The sequence below is a fragment of the Euprymna scolopes genome, unplaced genomic scaffold (genome assembly GCF_053919585.1).
Source record: "Euprymna scolopes isolate OS-2025 unplaced genomic scaffold, ASM5391958v1 sca84, whole genome shotgun sequence".
Taxonomy (NCBI): domain Eukaryota; kingdom Metazoa; phylum Mollusca; class Cephalopoda; order Sepiida; family Sepiolidae; genus Euprymna; species Euprymna scolopes.
The window spans coordinates 544-21,457 of record NW_027633924.1 but is presented as its reverse complement, the minus strand read 5'-3'; the positions used below and the strand labels follow the sequence as shown (position 1 = coordinate 21,457).

Here is a 20,914-nt window from a genome sequence, read left to right as displayed (position 1 = left end):
TACACTCTTTTAAATATACATTTTTTCTCACGTTGGAACAACACAAACATCACTTTAAATATATATATATATATATATATATATATATATATATATATATATATATATATATATATATATATATTAAATCCCCGAAACAGTGTTTCATGGTAAACAACTGATGATCCCTTGAAAAATAAATTGTTGGTATTATAGTAAATTCGAGAGCGAGTTGATGCAGTGCTTGCAGGTGATTAAATGACTTACTGACTAGATGGTTTTCTAACGAATGATAAAAAATATTTTTTTGTATAGTTTTAAAGGTTAAAAACTTCAAAGACTATATATATATATATACATATATATATATATATATATATATATATATATATATACACATATATATATATATGTTTATGGGAAAATACGGTTATTCAATTATATTTCATCCTTTATGGAATCACTGGAAGAATTCATAATGTAATTAAATCCTTCTTAAGTAATAGAAAAATCAAAGTTGTCCTCGACGGACGTACATCCAAACAATATGACATAAATGCGGGAGTACCTCAGGGGTCTATCCTTGGACCTCTATTATTCCTGATATTCATAAATGACCTCCCTGATAATATTGTTTCGGAGATGGGTATATTTGCCGATGACACCACTCTCTATAACAGATATGAGGGGAAAACAAATGAACACATATCCAAGGAAATAGCAGAAACACTAGAGGATGACCTCCAATCCGTAGTGGAATGGGGACAAAAATGGTTGGTCACATTCAATGCTGCTAAGACTAAGCTTGTTTCCTTCAATAACTACAAGAAACCTTCTCTACCACCAATAGCAATGGCCAAGAACACATTGCCTGAAAGTACTTCTTTTAAACTCCTCGGCCTAACGTTTACAGGGAATATGAACTGGAATAGATACATTGAGAGCATTGCCAAGGCTGCTGCAAGGAAGGTTGGCTCCCTCTACCGTGCTAGAAAACTACTTACGCCTGACAGTATCCTATACCTCTATAAGGCAACCATTCGCCCACGTATGGAGTACTGTTGTCACATCTGGGCTGGTGCATCTGCTGCTTGTCTCTCGCTCCTGGACAGGGTTCAAAAAAGAGTCGCCAACCTGATAGGTCCTGAACTGTCATCTAGGCTTCAGCCTCTGTCCCATCGACGAGATGTTGCATCCCTCTGCCAAATACTTTAATGGTGAATGCTCTGACGAACTGCAAACACTTGTACCTCCCCGACGTAACTACCCCCGACAAGCTACTAAGTCTCATCCCTTTACAGTAGAGATCCCTAGGTGCAAGAAAGCCTTTTACTCCAATAGTTTCTTCCCCAGAACTGCGGGTCTTTGGAACTCCCTTCCGGGATTCTGCTTTCCCAATTGCAATGATATGCAGAAGTTCAAGTGTAATGTTAACAAACATCTTTCTACTCTTCTCCCTTCATAATGACCCCGCTAATTAAGTCCCTAATAGTACCTATTTACTATGCCTCCCCACGGGACAGAGTTAGACACCAGGGTCGTTTTTTTAACGTGGAGAAAAGGTACAAAAATAAAAATTGTCTCAGTCGTGAAGGATTTCTCCTCCACCGAAAGAGAACAAGAAATAGAAGTGCAGCATCTGAAGAACAGTGCCCCCTACTTCAAAGTGGCACTGTGCCTTGTTTGGGGTGAAAATTGAATTAAAAAAAAAATATATATATATATATATATATATATATATATATATATATATATATATATATAGAGAGAGAGAGAGAGAGAGAGAGAGAGAGAGAGACTAGCGGCGGGGGGAGGGCTTTGCTCAGTCGTAAAATACGCTTAAATATGATATTTTAATTTGATTTTTTAAGAGCTTGCTTGAATAATCAAATTTTTTTTTAAAACTTGTTTGAATAATTGACATAAATTGCATACAAAGCAGATTTTTATACTTTTGTAATCCAGTAATCCAATCAATCGGATTGAGGAAAATCTCATTTGATTTTATATGTAAGATATTGGAAATTGTGAAAAGAGCGATGGATGAAAACTCAGATCTAAAAAAAGTATATTTGAATGGAAAAGCTATTGAGGTTATTCAGAAGTTTTATTACCTTACATAAAGTGAAGCAGGTCCCAGTGTGACTGTAAGAGTTTGGAGTGAATAGAGTAAGTGGAGGAAATTTGTGTTATTCGAGTGTTATCACTGTCAATCAAGGGAAGAATTCATCAGGTATGTGTTTGCAGTGTGATTATGTACAGAAGTGACACCTGGCCAGCGAGGATTGTGTGTTGAATACAAAGAAGTAATATAGAAATAATACAATGAATGTGTAATGTGAGTCAAAGACAGGGTTAGATCTGATGAGCTCAAAGGCAGATTAAATCTGAACGATATAGGGAGTTGTTTTCAGAACAGGAAACTGTGATAGTATGGTCAAATTGAAAGAATGGGTGTACGTTCTTGGGTTGGTAGATATAGGAGAATGGAGGTAACAGGGTCAGTTCACAGGTAAAGGCCAAGAAAACATGGGAGAATGTGATAAAAATGAAATTGAGAAAAAGAGGGATAAATAAAGACTTAGAGATAGGTTAGTTTGGAATTCAATTTCTTAAGTCGTTCAATACATGCCAACATGCAAAATGGATGTTAAACTGATGGTGATATATTTCATTGTACACATGATAAAATGAAAACTCTGCTGCTATTGAAAGCAAACTGATTCTTTGATAAACAAATTTTAAATCTTCCATTAGAAAATTTAAAAAAAACACATTTAAGCAATCGATATTCAAAATGGAAAAACTCAAGACAGAAAAAAGGTTGATTTGTGTATTCAATATAAATTTGCATTTACTCTATTCAGGTTTGTTGTTTCCACAATTGCAGCTGACACATCTAGGAATTGGTCGCTTCTTCGATTTGTCCTTTTTATTCTTTCAAACTTTGTCTGCATTACAAACGTATTCAATGATAGATTTACGAAACTCTGCCATTTGATCTTTAGCGTTGAATGGTCTTTCGAAATATCATTAAAGCATTTACAAAAGGTCCAACAAAAGTTTATTACCACTACTACCACTACTACTACTACTACTACTACTACTTATAATGTTACAACCAGAAAATAGTTTGGAAAATGAACAACGTAATCATAGACTAAAGTAGCCTCGCTGGGTTTTACCAATAATTTGTATGCAATAATCCAACATTCCACATAATCTGAATATATCAACTTCATTGCATGTTTCATGACATTGTAAGCAACTCACATCATTCATCTTTCGTGCTATTTCTTTAAAGGTAAGATAGTCTTTCATATCTAACATCGATGCATCACATCTTTCTATGCTTCACCAATACAATTTCCACCATTTTGTTGCCTGACAAAAATATTTCCTTTTCAAAGTGTTGCACTTATAACGTCGTTTCGGTTGCGTTTTTTCAGTTAAACTCAACACAAGATGGATTTTATGCTTCGGCAATTCTCTTGAATGTGTGACGAGTTTTGATTGTCCTTTGATCATCTTTAGTAAAAGATTGAACACTATTTGGGTTGCGTATTTTCACTAGTTGTTTAATGTTTCATCGTTTACCCTTGATGCTTTATTTATCCCCTCTTCAGGAGGTGAGACACAAGGTCAAGTGTGCGTTCAATGAAAATGTTTTCATAGAATGAACTCGATTTGAACTTGGCACACGTAGGTGATCAGTCCATGTCGTTAACCACTTAGCCACTCTATACTTTATATTTTTTTCATTTCCAGCATGATCACAAATGGGGCACATATAACCAAGGCATTACATATTTTATAAACTTTCACCCCATACTTATGTGTGTTGCCCGGATTATATTGAAGGAAGATTAATTTTCCATGCCATGACATCATTGTTTCATCAATAGCAATGAATTCATCTGACGGATTAGCAGAAGTGGAATATTTTTCAAGAATTTCTAGATCTGTCGTTAATCAGAAATCCTGGAGAGGAATATGATTAGCTTAGCGGACATGTTTGTATATGATCGTATTTGTTATGTAGAGTTTAAATTCTATCTGTTTTTTGGGGTTTTTTACTGTGAAATCACCATTTATCAAAGTTAAGAACCACTCGAAGATAAAGGTTAATGAGGTGGAATTATTGCCAGCCAAAAGATGAGGAACACTATGGGAGTACTAACATTTAATAATGATATGAACTGCATTTAATTGCTTATGAGGCGGTTCATGAGTAGATGACTATGTTGCAATCAGCAGGGAAGCAATCCTGCAGTAATACGTTCTACAGACTTGCAAAGAAGTCCTATCAATGGAAGTTCTGCCTGTCGCTAGGCACATGGACGAATAAAGCAAATACTTTTTGCTGAGTTCTTGCTGTGAATGTTTTGAAGGAGGAGCTAAAAATTGGAGCTCAGTCGAGCATCTTCCATGAAAATACCGATAAAATAGAGAGAGACTAGCAACGTTTCTTTTGTGAGAAAAAAGTAGAGAAGAGATCACCCTCCACTAGATTTTTTTAATTTTTTTTTTATAACATTTTCACCCCAAACAAGGCACATTGCCACTTTGGTGTAGGGGGCTACTATCAGGGGCAGCAACTACTGGGGCACTATGTAGGGATTTGGGCAGCAAGATGTCAGTTCACGTTGCACTTGAACTTCTGCATGTCAGTACAGTTAGGGAAGCAGGAACCTGGAATGGAATTCCAGAGTCTAGCAGTTCTGGGGAAGAAACTACTGGAGTAGAAAGATCTTTTACATCTAGGGATCTCTACTGTGTGGGGGTGAGATTTAGCTGCCTGTCGGGTTTGTCGAGGGTGTCTACGTCGTGGGGGTACAAGTGTCTGCAGTTCGTCAGAGCATTCACCATTAAAATACTTGTAGAACAAGCAGAGGGATGCAACGTTTTGTCGATGGGGCAGAGGCTGAAACTTAGATGCCAGTTCAGGGCCTATCAGATTGGCGACTCTTTTTTAACCTTGTCTAGGAGCGAGATTTCCAAGATGATTTATCAAAAGCAAGAAAGAGAAAGAGTATTCAGGTGTCGCAGCAGAATTCCATCTTTAATTGTAACTTAAATCGGTAGATGATTACATCACGAGTCACGTATATAGAACAATCAAGTATTTTTCCAGCAATCTTAACAGCTGGATATGCAACTTCCATTTAAGATCTGGAATGAAAGTAACTACTATGAGTTTGTCAAAACAAGGGATTTCTTCAAGGAGGGAGATTCATTTCAGTTGGGCTAAAACAAGGATCTGAGCGTTTGTGGTAAAAAAAATAGGGAATCTTGGTTTTAAAGGTGTTAAAAGTAACAAGTCTTGGTTTTAAAGGTGTTAAAAGTAACAAGTCTTGGTTTTAAAGGTGTTAAAAGTTAAAAGTCACATTTTTCACCCACCACACCACATGCTCCAGCTCCATCGAATGCACACGTTTTTCGATGCAACATATTTATGGACGCCCACCTTAAGATCAATAATTTAAATCAATATTTTCTTTTTTCTAATTTTGATATTATTTCACTAAAATGAAGAAAAAATATAAAATATTATCAAACGTAAAATGTGGAAATGTACAAGGTGAACATTTCATAAAGATTTAATTTGATAATGTGGGTGTGCAGCGATAACTATTCTCTATATTAATAGAAGAAAATATGCGTAGGATGGTTATTTTTTCCAAGTAAAAGTTTAACAAAAAAATTTTTTTAATCAATATGCTGTTTTGCAGCCAAAAATATGAATATTTTCTGTATTTTATTATTACAGGGGAAAATTGTATTTTAGAAGCAGAATAATAAAAACGAAACCAAGATTTCATTTTATTATAATAAAAAATAAGATATTTTATTTTTATCTATAATTGTTTTATCATAAATAAATTTATTGTTTCCGGAGCCAGACCATTTAAAATTTCAAGAATTGGAACAAGAACAAATAGGAACGCTAAGTGACAGCAGAAAAGACTGAATGTTCCTGTAATAAACACCTCAGTTTGGTTTATTTGTTTTGTTTTTGTGCTTACATCATGTAGTCATCATTCATCAAGGCCCAGAGGCCACTCAAGGATTAATGGGTAATTTGATAATAATTTATTTTAGAGGATGGTTCTTCAAGAACCTGTTCACATCATATTATAGTCAGTCAGGAAGCAGCTCTGTGGTATTATGTTCCACAGAAGAGCAGTTCTAAGAAAAAGAATTCTGCTCATGAAATTTTCACTTTTTAGATTTTTTGGCACAAATAGCTGATAGTTGTTATAGCTAGTCGAGTGTTCACAATGTCTCTTCTATGAGAAAGAGACAGCAGAAAAGAGAAAAGAGTATCGCTTACTAGATTTCAAAGTCAGTTTTGTACCCTGTTGAGGCAGAAAAGGATACTCTGAGCAGCTTCTCCCCAAGTATGGCAAGAGTATTCCATCTTAGAATGTATATGACTCAGGTAGAGGATTGCATCAGCAGTGAGATATTTACTGGAGCAGTAAAATGATCCAACCATTTTTCCCGGTGATCTTGGTAACGAATTAGATGTGTATGTTCTATTTCAGATCAGGAGTGAAGGTCAGTACCAGAAGTTTGTCAAAACATGGAGCTTCCCAAAGATGAGAGCCATTCATTTCAATTGGGACCAGGTGGAGGTCAAAGCTTCGGTGATGGAAAGAGAGAAGCTTTATTTTAGATGCACTGAAATTAACCAGCCACCTAAAGATGTACTTGGTTCTTACACAAGTAAAGGATTGTATCAGCAGTGAGATATCTACTTGAATTTGGCAACAGATTCAATCTATGTTACATTTCAGATTAGGAGTGAAGATCAGTTCTAAAAGCTTGTCAAAAGATGGTGCTTAACTAAGATGAGGACCATTCATTTTAATTGGAGCCAAATGGAGAACAGAGTGTTGATGATGGAAAGAGAGAAGCTTGGTTTCAGATGCATTAAAATTAACCAGACATCTTTTCCCTGTTGCATTATGTACTCATGGTCAGAAGAGAGAGAATCAAAGAGATCCTAATAATTGCTGGCCTTTGAAGTGTTGCCATAGATTGTAGTGTCATCTGCATAAATGTCTATGAATGATCTAAGAATGCAATTTGGGAGATCATTGAAGATCAGGAAGGGAGTTGGGCCCAGGATGGAACCTTGATGGACACTAGCATTGATACTTTGAGTTTCTGATTTCTGCCCATTAACGACTACTTTTATAAACCTATCAGAGAGAAAGGGTTTAATAATTGAGAGGACATTTCCAACAATTCCGTAGCTGGAAATCTTGTGAAGTAGATCTTTATGCCATACCCTATAAAAAGCCTTTGATATGTCAAGATTACTCTAGAAACTAAGCCTCCATCAAGAAATTTGCTAATCTTGTATGATATTACAGTTAACACATCAGTTGTAGATCTAGCAGAATGAAAACCGTATTGCATGTCACTGAGTAGGTTTTTTACTGAAATATTGACCAGTTCTCTATTTTCACAGATTTCAGCAACTTACAATGCACAGGAGACTGATTAGTCTGTACTGAGAGACAGATGATGAATTTCCAGAATTTTTAAATACGGGGAAAATTGATAATATTTTCCAAGGGGTTGGAAAGCATAAGGTAATGTTTAAACAGCTTCGCAAGTATGGGAGCTAGTTTCGGTTGAAACTTTCAGCACTATGATTAGAATATGGTCGGGACTAGTTGTTTTACCGGAATAAACTTTAGCAGCATATAAATTTCTTAAGGTCGATCAATGCTATAATAGATTTCTAGAATCTATTATTTTCATGGTTTCTCTGTCGAAGGATACAATTAACAGAACCCAATATTAAATAAAGAAAATTGAAATAATGTATGTGTTTAATTCAACATGAAATTATTCTATGCCAGTCTGTTTCTTAGTTTCTGGTATAAAGAAATATTTTTATTTTTATCTTTTTCTTTTTTGCTTAATTTGTTTTTTTTTTTTTTTTTTTTTCAGTTCCACAATGTCGATACTCGTGACGGGTGGTGCTGGCTACATTGGCAGTCACATGGTGATAGAAATGATAAATGCAGGCTATGATGTGGTCGTTCTTGACAACATGGTCAACTCTTGTCGTGGTAAAATAATTGATTTATTATCTATATTTTTTTATTTTCATCATTCACAGATGGATGGTTTCTTATTTAAAGTCAAACTGTATTATTCACGAACTGAAGTGCCCATCCTACACTGGGTGCAAGTTTCTAGATATATAACCTTAATAAATCAAACACTCCACCCTCATACTTCATTTTTTTATATGTATATAGAGCTCACACTAAACCAGTATTATTGATTTCAGATTTATTCAAAACTAGCAGGGGTATCCAGCATTGCCCAGGTGTGCGGAGGTGTAGTAATGAAACTCCGAGGGAAGGGGAGGGTAAAAAAGTGGTAGTGGGGGTGGGAATCAAAACAATAGTAGGCAGTTTGGGTGAAGAGAGGTGTTAAAAAAAATAAAAAGTAGTAATAGACAGGCAGATTCGAACCGTAACGTGAAGGAGGAAAAAAAACGTAACGTGAAGGAGGAAAAAAACAAACGTACCGTGAAGGAGGAAAAAAAAACGTAACGTGAAGGAGGAAAAAAAAAACGTAACGTGAAGGAGGAAAAAAAAACGTAACGTGAAGGAGGAAAAAAAACGTAACGTGAAGGAGGAAAAAAACAAATGTAACGTGAAGGAGGAAAAAAAAACGTAACGTGAAGGAGGAAAGAAACAAACGTAACGTGAAGGAGGAAAAAAAAATGTAACGTGAAGGAGGAAAAAATCAAATGTAACGTGAAGGAGGAAAAAAACGTAACGTGAAGGAGGAAAAAAAACGTAACGTGAAGGAGGAAAAAAAAATGTAACGTGAAAGAGGAAAAAAACAAATGTAACGTGAAGGAGGAAAAAAAAACGTAACGTGAAGGAGGAAAAAAAACGTAATGTGAAGGAGGCAAAAAAAATGTAACGTCTTAGCCTATGTCTCCATCTTGCAACCGGAAGTCAAGAGCGTTGTGAAATTAAGCATAGTCAATCCAATGGTGACGATGATATGCTAAAATGTCAACAAAAAAAGCGACCCCCCTCTTTGTACAAAACGGTTGAGCTGAGGGTGAAGGAATAAATGTTTTGGGCCAATTTTTCGATATTTAAAGTCAAACTGTATTATTCACGAACTGAAGTGCCTGTCCTACATTGGGTGAAAGTTTATAGTTATACAATCTTAATAAATCAAATACCCCCACCCTCACACTTGAATTTAGTAGTCAGTGCTCAATTGTTTGAACATAAACTGAAAAAAACATTAGAAAGCCGATTTATAAGAAGGTTGGAATCTATACATTAATACGATAGCGTGTGTTATTTTGTGTGTCACGCTTGCATCTTTTTCTTCCGAGTGACTGTCATTTAATTGTTATGACCTTACATTTCTTGTAATAAATAATTTTACCAAAAATTCGTCATAAGTTTTGGTTTCGATTTCAAGTATAGCTGAAAGAACTTTATATATATATATATATATATATATATATATACTAGCATTTCAGCCTGGTGTTGCCTGGGTGTTTGGATGTGTATGTTGAGCACAAAAAAATGTGGTAGTAGGAAGGCAGGCTCGAACCCGTACCAAAAGAAGGAAAAGAACGGGAAAAAACGTAACGTCTTTGCTGTTACGAACACCACCAAACCAAAAGTGACTTATGTTTACATTAAGGCTAGACAATCGAAAGGAGAGGATAACTCAAAAATATAGAGGAAAAAAGCGACGTCTCCAGTATGCGTTTGATTGGAAACATACAATCCTTGAACAGTTAGCATTAAACATGTACTAGCAATCAAAACTCTGAAGACAGGAAATCCCATAAACAGGTTTATTGAAGGTAGATACGGTAAAAAAATGAAAGAAACCAAAAAAACATTGTGCAGAATACAAAGAGAAAAAGTCCAGAACGAGAAGTTATAAAAGGGCTGAATCGGGGAGTCTTATGCGTAAGGAAATCAACGACAGCTAGAAATAAGGGGACTGAACATGTAGATAAAGAAAATAAACAAAGTTCGTAGTTAAAATGAAATAATATAAAAAATAACATTAAGGTATTAAAAAGTGTCTTAAAAAAGGGGATAATACAATGTTTCTTACCAGAGATGGCTTAAAATGGGGAAGGATAATGGTAGATAAAAAACCGAGCTATGTGGCTAGAAAGGTAGGTAGAATGAGGGGGCAAAACACTGGTCAACCTGCTGGTATCAGGGAAACTCTATAAGAAAAATGTCGGGCCAAGGGAGATAACTGTTTAAGGGACAAAACTAAGATACATAATACCCCTCGCCTGGCGTCTTAGACATCATAAGTTTTCTAGTTCTCAGCACAAAGAAGGGCAGTCTCGGTAATGGGTCTGAGGAGGAGCTTGGTGCCATCCTTTCTGGAAATCTTGACTTCCGCTTTCCTCACTAGGTAGTCTTCACTGGAGAACACACGTGTGATGAGTCCTAAGGGTCACTTGTTTCTCGCAGCCTGGTTGTCTTTGAGCAACACCACGTTCCTTGGTTCCAAGTTGGGTTTATCTGATCTCCACTTAGTGCATGTTTGGATCGAAGACAAGTATTCTCTTCTCCAGAAAGTTTCAACCAGATGTTGGATGAATTTCTGTTGACTTTTGAGGATATCTTTGGGTCCATAATTGTGTTTGTGTGTGAAGGATATGCTCACTTTCTGAGTGAGGAGGGCGGCCTCAGAATGACCATTCTCAAACAGCTTTTCCATGAATGAAAAGAAGTGTCTCTGTGTCTCTGGCTTCTTGTCGAGGCTGCGCTCCAATGAAAAAAATCATCTTTCTGCTAGTTTCCTATTATGGGGGAGATGACATTGGGGAGATCGGAAAGGTAGTGGAGCAATCCAACTGTTGTTTTTGTCTTTTTCAGCCCCCTCCCTTTCCATGATGTTGAGGAAGGCAATGTCCTCAATAGAAGGTGCTACCTTTTCATCATCCTTTGTTTGTCGAAATGGGTAACCTTCCATTTTGGTAGGGTATGGTCTATCACTGGTGCTGTACCTTTCTCTAACCTCAAGATTGTTTGGGCATGGTTCAAAAAGGGTAGAGCGTCTCTTTTCGGATATATAAGTATGCAATGTCTTTATGATGGGTGGAGGGTGAAACTTGCCTAAGTAGACGTTGCCCACTATGACCCATCCCAGGTCAATTTCTGGGCATATAGAGCATCATGGGGGTCATTTATTTGTTGACGCACCTTGTGGATTCTTAAGATGTCTCATCCGAGAAGGTGCATGATAGGAGTTTTAGGCTCCATCGTGGGGATAAGGTGATCTTTCCTTTTAAGGTGTGGATGGTGGAACGCTGCCTCAGGGGTTGGGATGCTGGACCTATCATTAGGTATTTCGTCACACTTGACCAGGCTGAGAAGTGAGATGCTGGTTTTTCCATCTAGGGATTCCACTGTGAAGACTACTGCTCTTCTTCCTGCGGTCTGTATTGCTCCCCCACAGGTTTTCAGGGAGTAAGGGAAATTCGGTCTGTCACTCTTGAAGGTGTCGAAGAATTCTGAGCATGCCAAGGACCGGTTGCTTTGTTTGTCTATGATGGCATACATCTTTACCGCCTTGTCTGGTTGGTCAGTTGGGTAAACATTCACCAGGCAAATCTTAGAACACAACCTTTCTGACAGGTTGTCACCACAAACCTGTGTGCATTGTGAAACCAATCCGACTGCTGCTGGGGAGTCATCCTCTCGCCGTGCTTTGTAGTAGGTCTCACATCGAGGATCCATTGGAGGTGGCCCTGGATGAAGAGTAGTGTTGTGGTCTTTACTGTCACATTTCTTGCATTTAACGTTAGCTCTGCAGAACCTGGATGTATGTGCTGTAGATGAGCAACATTTGAAGCAGATGCCATTTTCTCACGTTCTTTCAAGGGTTTCTCTCGAAAGGCGCTGCATTTTGACAATGGGTGGAAGACCTTGTGCACTGGACAATATTGCTTGGGTATGTGCTAGTTCTTGTTTTTTCGACTCTCAAAGTTGGAAACTGTGGGGGACACTTCAGTTTTGTTCACAGATATTGCTCTGTGTTGGGTTCTTGTGGGGAACCCTGTCCACTGGTGGGTTAATCCTGAAACTTGGATCATTTTTGATCCTAGCTTGCTGTGTGACAAAGTTCACAAACACTTTGAATGGAGGGAACATGACTTGGTGACGCTCTTTGTACTCTCAGCCAACAGATAACCATCTATCTTGAAGCAAGGATGGCAATTTGGCAATGAAGGGACGTCCAGGAAGGTCTCCATCTTCCTTAGCCGACAGGAGTTCAGTAGCTAGATCGCCAAATTCTCTTAGTCTCACAGAATGACTCGGTTTTTTATCTTCCATTATCCTTCGCCATTTTAAGCCATCTCCGTTTTTTGCTATACTGTCTCCAGGATGCGTTTGATTAGAAACATATGATCCTTGAACAGTTAGCATTAAATGCATACTAGCAATCAAAACTCTGAAGATAGGAAATCCCATAAACAGGTTTATTGAAGGTAGATACGGTAAAAAAACTGAAAGAAACAAAAATAAACCTTGTGCAGAATACAAAGAGAAAAGGTCCAGAACGAGAAGTTATAAAAGGGCTGAATCGGGGAGTCTTATGCGTAAGGAAATCAATGACAGCTAAAAATAAGGGGACCGAACATGTGGATAAAGAAAATAAACAAAGTTCGTAGTTAAAATGAAATAATATAAAAAATAAAATTAAGGTATTAAAAAGTGTCTTTAAAAAGGGGATAAATAATGTTTCTTACCAGAGATGGCTTAAAACGGCGAAGGATAATGGTAGATAAAAAACGGATCCATGCGGCTAGAAAGGCAGGTAGAATGAGGGGACAAAACACTGGTCAACCTGCCGGTGTCAAGTCAGGGGAAACTCTATAAGAAAAATGTCGGGCCAAGGGAGATAACTGTTTAAGGGACAAAACTAAGAGGCATAATAGTTATTTTGTGTATCACGCTTACATTTTTTTCTTCCGAGTGACTGTCATTTAATTGTTATGACCTTCCATTTCTTGTAATAAATAATTTTACCAAGAATTCTTCATTTGGTTTCAGTTTCAATTATACCTGAAAGAGCTTATATATATATATATATATATATATATATATATATATATATATATATATATATATATATATATATATATATATATATATGTATATAATTTAAAGGGGATTAGAACAGTAGTCTAAAGAGCAGAGTGTATTTTAATGTGATAGTAAAATCACCAATACAAGAAAGGACAGTACTCGTTGTAATGCAGATATATAATAAGCTCAATAGGCATATATCCTAGAGCTATTTTAATATTCAGTAAGATGATTGATAATTTATAATTAAAATTAAAAATTAAAAATCGGCTTCATAAGAAGGAACACAACAAAGCCAATAAATTTGTACGATTGTTTCGGAAACGATGTTTTTATTGAGATAGACATTAAGTCATGGACAATAATTTTAACATATAGTTTTTTTGTAAAAATGATTGTCCATGACTTAATGTCTATCTCAATAAAAACATCGTTTCCGAAACGATCGTACAATTTATTGGCTTTGTTGTGTTCCTTCTTATGAAGCCGATTTTTAATTTTTAATTTTAATTATAAATTATCAATCATCTTACTGATTATATATATATATATATATATATATATATATATATATATATATATATATATATATATATATATATATATATATATACAGTGATGATCATATTTATTGGCACGGTAAAATAAAAGTTAAATTTTGTCTAATAAATTCTAAAAAAGGGATTAAATTAAAGAAAATAACAAAGTATATTATGTATTTTTAACTGGCCTTTCCGATGCAGCAATCGGATTTTAGAAAAAATAAATAACAAAGGAACAACAAACATAATTGCAAAAAACCCTTGTTCAAAATTATTGGCACGATTTATTTAATAATCAATTGTATAGCCTTTGGCCTTGATTACCTTCCTCAGTCGCTTTTCATAGTTTACAACCAAGTTGTTGCACTCTTCAGTAGTAATTTTAGCCCACTCTTCCTGACAATAATCCTCCAATTGAATCAGATTCTTAGGCTTCCTTTGCATTACCCTCAATTTTAATGTTCTCCATAAATTTTCAATTGGATTAAGGTCTGGGCTTTGTGATGGCCACTCCAAAACATTAATATGATTGTCCTCAAGCCATTTCTTAGTCAGTTTAGCCGAATGCTTTGGGTCATTATCTTGCATGAACCACCAACGACGACCAAGTGAGAGCTCTTTAGCAGAGTCTTTCAGGTTTTCATCCAATATTTTAACATAATCTTCCTTTTTTATGCTACCTGTGACCTTAACAAGTCGCCCTGGTCCAGAGGCAGCAAAGGATCCCCAAAACATCAAACTGCCTCCACCGTGCTTCACTGTGGGTATGGTGTTCTTAGGCAGGAAAGCTTCGCCAGATTTTCTGTAAATATAAGACACTTTATTATGGCCAAATAACTCTATTTTCGTTTCGTCAGTCCATAGAACACATTTCCAGAATGCAACATCTTTATCAATATGACGTTTTGCAAAGGCTAGCCTTGCTTTCAGGTGCATAGGCTTCAATAAGGGAGTCTTTCTCGGACGACATGCTTTTAAACCAGCTCTCTTCAAAACTCTACCAACTGTATGTCGAGATACATTCACTCCAGAGGTGCTCTGTTCATCAACAATCTCCCCAACAGAGATCCTTGGGTTTTGTTTTACTTGTCGAACAATTTTCCGTTCATCTCTTGGGGAAAGAATCCTTTTTCTCCCTCTACCCTCTAAACTCATAACGTGGCCTTGCGATTTGAACTTGTTTATTATGGCTCTAACAGTGGATTTGGGAAGGTTTAGCTTCTTTGAAATCTTATCATAGCCCTCCCCATTGGTATGGCATGCTACAACAAGCTTCCTGACGTCTTCGCTGTGTTCCTTAGTTTTAACCATGGCGATTGAAAATTATAATTTAGTCACTTATAATAGTTTAAATAAATCGCTATCTAAAAATTATCTGAAAAAAATTATTCACTGAATTAGCGTTAAACAAGCATAATATGGCTATAAAAAAGCTCAGAAAGCACGTAAACCGGAAATTGATTGATATTATACTGATACTAAAAGAAAAACAAAGCCGTGCCAATAATTTTGAACAAGGGTTTTTTGCAATTATGTTTGTTGTTCCTTTGTTATTTATTTTTTCTAAAATCCGATTGCTGCATCGGAAAGGCCAGTTAAAAATACATAATATACTTTGTTATTTTCTTTAATTTAATCCCTTTTTTAGAATTTATTAGACAAAATTTAACTTTTATTTTACCGTGCCAATAAATATGAGCATCACTGTATATATATATATATATATATATATATATATATATATACTAGCATTAACATTTAAGCCTGGCGCTGCCTGGGTATTTGGATGTGTATGTTGAGCAAAAAAAAAAAGTGGTAGTAGGAAAGCAGGCTCGAACTCGTAACACAAAGGAGGAAAAAAACGTGACGTCTTTGCTGTTAAGATCATCGTCAAACCGAAAGTGACTTATGTTTACATTTAAGGCTAGACAATCAAAAGGAGAGGATGACTTTCGAAAATATCGGCGAAAAAAGCGAACTGCCCCTGTAGAAAAGTGCCCAGTTGAAGGTGTAGATATTAATTTTTTTAGACAATTTTTCGATATTTGTCGTCTGAAAGGTCGAACTTCAAAACGATACTGATCTTGGTAAAATCCATCGCTTCTATCGAAAGTTTTAGGCAGACATGCAAACATACATACATACATACATACATTTATATATTGGTAACTAAAAATTTTCGACCCAAACTGATTAAAAAGCTTGCCCTATCTCTGAATACCCTTTATGTAAAATTTCAAACGTTTGGACCAGTAATTGTCAAATTTGGTAGAGATCGTAGAGGTCAATTTTTTTTTAGATATTGACCCCTATTATGACCCCTTTACATTTATTGTTTTGGGCTCAAATCAAGGTATGCCCAAGGAACCTATATCTATGCCCAAGGAACCTATATCTAAAATTTCAATTTTTCAGACCCAAAATTGTCGGTGGATTTTGGTAGAGTTCTCAAAGGTCAAATCATTAAACTTTGACCCCTTAACAGCCAAATTTCTGGCTGAAAACCGATCATAAAGATTTTCCCAAATCTCAGTACCCTGTATATCAAATTTCGAGTCTGTAAACTGAAAATTGACAGAGTTATCGCGTAGGGAAATGTACACAAACACACAGACAGACACACAGACATGTTCAGTTTTATAGATATATAGATAGATATAAAAGTGAAAGTGTCTGTCTGTCTACCACTTTTTTTTTTTTTTTTTTTTTGCTCAACATACACCTCCAAACACCCGGGCAACGCCAGGCTGAAATGCTAGTAGATATATATATATTTGTTTTCTTCACCGTGTTCCACTTAGAGCAGCTATTACAAACCAACCAAGTTTAGAGTGCAAAAATGAGTAAATATAGTACAATGTTTCGTTCATTGATAACTTTTAGATGGAAATAAAATTTAACCTCTCTTTTCTCTATACGCCATTTTTTTCTCATCACATTAATATATTTCAAGTTAGGTCACCATTTTCGATTATTTATTTATTTTTTTAAATTGTACCTACATTTATTAACTTCAACTTCAGTCTATGTGGCTCCCTTCCTCCCATAAATGACTTATTATTGTCATCAATATTATGAAAAGTATTATAAGTAGATTTAACTTTTTTTTATGGTTTTGATTCGTGTTAAGTATTTGTTGACTTTATGGTTACATTTTAAGTTGAATTCAATGAATGCGGTTTAATCATTAAATTATTGATTGAACACAAACTGTTTAAAAATAAAAAAATGAAAAAAAACGAAATTTTCAATATTAAAAAATAAAAATTTATAAAAGGGAAAATGTATTCCAATTTTAGTCACATCACTTATTTAGAGCACACTACTAACCATGAGGATGGGAAAACTAGAAGCAACAGAAGATATAGTACTGCCCAATCAAACAGAAATTAGGGCACTCGGTGAACATGATAGCTACACATACTTGAGAGTGCTGGAAGCAGACGCCATTAAAGTAACAGAAATAAAAGAGAAAACAGAAAAGGAATACCCCAGAAGAACAAGAAAACTCCTCAAAACTAAACTATATAGTAGAAACCTAATTAAAGGAATAAACACGTGGCCAGTGTCACTAATAAGATACTCTATACCGTTTATAAGCTGAACCAAAGAAGAACTAAGGAATCTCGACCAGAAGACCAGGAAACTCATGATGATGCACAATGAACTGCACCCGAAGGATGATACTGACCGACTTTATGTGAAAAGAAAAAATGGGGAAAAAGGACTGGTTTCTATAGAAGACTGTGTCAATAAAACAAACAAAGAATTAGAAAAACACATAATGCAAAACACTGAAAGAATAATTACTGCAGCAAGAGACATGGAAGAAACAAACAAGATAAAAAAAATAGACAAGGAAAGAAAACAGATACATGGACGATTCATAAGAATGACAAAAGAAGAGACTAACAAAAACACTTGGACATGGCTACAAAAAGGAAATCCTAATATGGAAACTGAATCACTAATAACAGCTGCACAAGATAACGCAATTAGAACCAACCACATCAAAGCAAGGATCGGCAAGACACAAGAAAACAGCAAATGAAAACTCTGTGGACAAAGAGATGAAACAATAAACTCTATAATAAGTGAATGCAGCAAACTAGCCCAAAAAGAATATAAAAATAGACACGATCAAGTGAGGAAGGCAATTATGCAAACAATTGCATCTTGAAAACATAGACAAATGGCACAAACACAAACCGGCAGCATTACTGGAAACTGGAAATCACAAGATCCTATGGGACATGGACGTACAAATGGATAAACCAATCTAAGCAAGAAGACCAGATGCCATAATAGTTAACAAGAAGAAAGGTCTTGTCAGATTGTAAATTTTGCCATTCCAGCAGTCTACAGAGTGAAGATGAAGGAGACTGAAAAACGGAGCAAATAGACGGAACTGGCCAGAGAGCTCAAAGGGATCTGGAAAATGAAGAAAGTAAAGATAACAGCACTAATACTAGGAGAGCTAGGAACGATACCAAAAAATTTTGAAAAAAGAATGGGAGAGATTGGAATTAGGGGGATGGCAGAGAAGATACAACGAATTTCAATAATGAAAACAGCAGAAATATTAAAACCCTTGAATGTGAAGACTAACAGCGCACATAAACTACACACAGAAACAGCTACAGATGTAAAACACAAAGAAATATCACATAGAATCATAAAAAATGAAATTGTATTATCGAAAAGTACCGCCCCCCCTTTTATTTTATTTTTTTTTCTTCTCTGTGAGTGTTACCATAAATGGGCACCACAGCAAATAAATGAAGGTCAAGGAGGATGAAAAGACGGAGGAGAGAAAGCACTAGCCAGATTGCCGTTGGATGAGTGCAAAGAGAACTGATACCTTGGGGAAACTTATTGCCACCCAAATTTTAGTGAAGACCAATGGTCGCCACTGAGAAATCAATGGTAAGCGGCTGTTGTGATAACGCAAATTCTTTTGCGAAGGTTATCAAGAGGTGGAGAGTACTGGAAATCTAGGGAGACTTGTTGTCACTCAGACTCCAGGGAACACCACGTTGATCTCAAAGAGCAATCTTTGATGATGGCTTGTGTGACTACTCCTAGTGAGTAAATAATAATGGGGTGATATTTGGAGTGTTAAAAAAACATAATGGGAATACTTTGTGGCTGAAAGATGTGAAGAATGAAATAGAAATTAAGTTTAAGCAACCCAAGATTAAACTTGTGTGCAAAGAATGAAGACCTGCTGAGTATACTTATAAGGAGTGTTCACATGTTCATTAATGTCGTACATATGGAATTTGGCATAAAGAAGTGTGTTGTCCTGAAATTGAAAAAGGGAGGAATTGTTGAAAGTGAAGGAATAAAGTTTTTGAATGGGGAAATGATAAAAGTGGTTGGAGAAGAAGGATACACCTATTTAAGGATCGTGGAATTAGATAGAATAAAAGAAGCTAATATGAAAGAAATAATAGGAAAAGATTGCAAGAGAAAATACAGTTGATTCTTGGGTGAATATTGAATGAGAAAAACAAAGTATCCGCAGGAAACACATGGGCAGCCGTTATATTTCAATATGGATTGGGTATTATTCAATGAAAAGAAAATGAACTAGAAGACAAGGAAAATGATGACAATGAAGGCCTAGGTCGCATTTTCGACAGATGGTGTCTACTGTTCAGTAGGGAAAAACCCAGTGACTCTTTGTTGCTGAGAACTCTCCATAAATGCCTGATGCCTCATGAAGGTGGTCCTTGAAGTCATACACAGGTTTCTGCCTACACTGCTGCATAATACAACTGGCCTATATTGATGTTGTTGAGAAGTTTTTTTGTTTGTTTGTTTGTTTGTTTGTTTCTCTTTTGCATAATCCTTGCAAAATCTTAGTTTTGATCAAGTTAAACAATGAAACTGAAATTCTTTCCTATTTTTTATAGAAAGTATCAAACGAATGGAAGAAATAACTGGAAAAAAAATTCCTTTCTTTGAAACAAATCTTTTAGACAAAGAAGCTTTACAAATTGTATTCCAAAAGGTTTGTTATTTTTATCTCATTTATAAAAATAAATGAAAAATAAACTTTTCTTAATATTTCTTCAGTTCTAGTCAATAATTCACTTACAAAAGGCATTTAAAATGTAGCCTTAAACCAAAGTGTCTAGACTTTAGCATTCAATTTCTCAATTTAATAAGTTTTTTTTCATTGTTCATTTGCATGAAATGGTTAGAAGAATTTAATTTTAAAGGAATTGATGTGACACAGCTTTTAGTAAGTTTTTTTGTTAATCTTTTAAATTTGATTAAAAAAAAGCAAAAGCAGACTCTTCAGTCGAGAAGAGTTATTTCCCTTTGAATGTCAATTTTCTACTTAGAAATAACAAGCCTGGGTGCCAGGTGTTGCCCGGGTGTTTGTGTGCTGAGCAAAAAAAAAGTAGTAGTAGGCAGGCTCGAACCCGTGTCGCGAAGGCAGAAAAGAAAGTGAAAGAAAATCTGACATCTTAGCCCATGTCTCCATGACGTGACTGGAAGTAAAAAGCGTTAAAATTAACTGAAGCCAATCCAACGGTAACGATGACTTGCTAAAATGTCGGCGAAAAAAACCGACCCCTCCTTGTACAAAACGAACATATTTGTTTTGTTTCGAGGTGCTGAGATAACGGAACATACCTTCTTTCATTCCTTTCTCCTCTTCCTTGGTTCCTGCATGTTGCCACCTGCGGAAATCTTCCTTCCGAAAAGGAAAACGTGAATTATAACGTGAAATATAATGTTAAATATAACGTTTTATTTTCATCTGAATCACCTTCCAAACTTATGCAACGCTTGTCGCTGTATCTTGCACCTGATAGCTTTCCCCAGACATCCAGAGACTGTCTGCTTTCTCCCCGGTGGTTAGCTAACTCGTCGCTAGCCAGGACCCAACTCTCAGACTGAAACTAAACTGTTCTAACTCTAAAGTAGTCTCCGCGTATAAATCAAACTTTGTTTGATTCTCTGACGTCACAACTCAGGTCAGTAATTTTATTCTATTTGTTATTGTTTTGATACTAACTTTTATTTGTGTTGTTTTGGAACTTTTTTTTACATGGTAGTCACCACTTATCAAGGCCCGGAAGCTACTCGGGGATAAGGGTTATTGCATGTACAGTAATTAATGGGATAATATCGTAGTAAACGTTAGTAATGGAGATTTGATAAAGTGTCTTACTTAAGGCGGCGGTTTATCAGGAATTTGTTTATGTTGGACTTGAAGACAAATTCTATTTGTTATTTTTGATA

The 20,914-nt window shown here is 35.8% G+C and overlaps 1 pseudogene across 1 annotated transcript; it reads left to right on the top strand.

Moving 5' to 3' along the window:
- The first annotated feature begins 7,917 nt into the window (after positions 1–7,917).
- LOC145276321 (UDP-glucose 4-epimerase pseudogene) lies at positions 7,918–19,670 on the top strand (annotated as a pseudogene). Its single transcript, XR_013867934.1, has 2 exons — positions 7,918–8,069; positions 19,573–19,670. The product of XR_013867934.1 is annotated as a UDP-glucose 4-epimerase pseudogene (transcript).
- Positions 19,671–20,914: the final 1,244 nt, after the last annotated feature.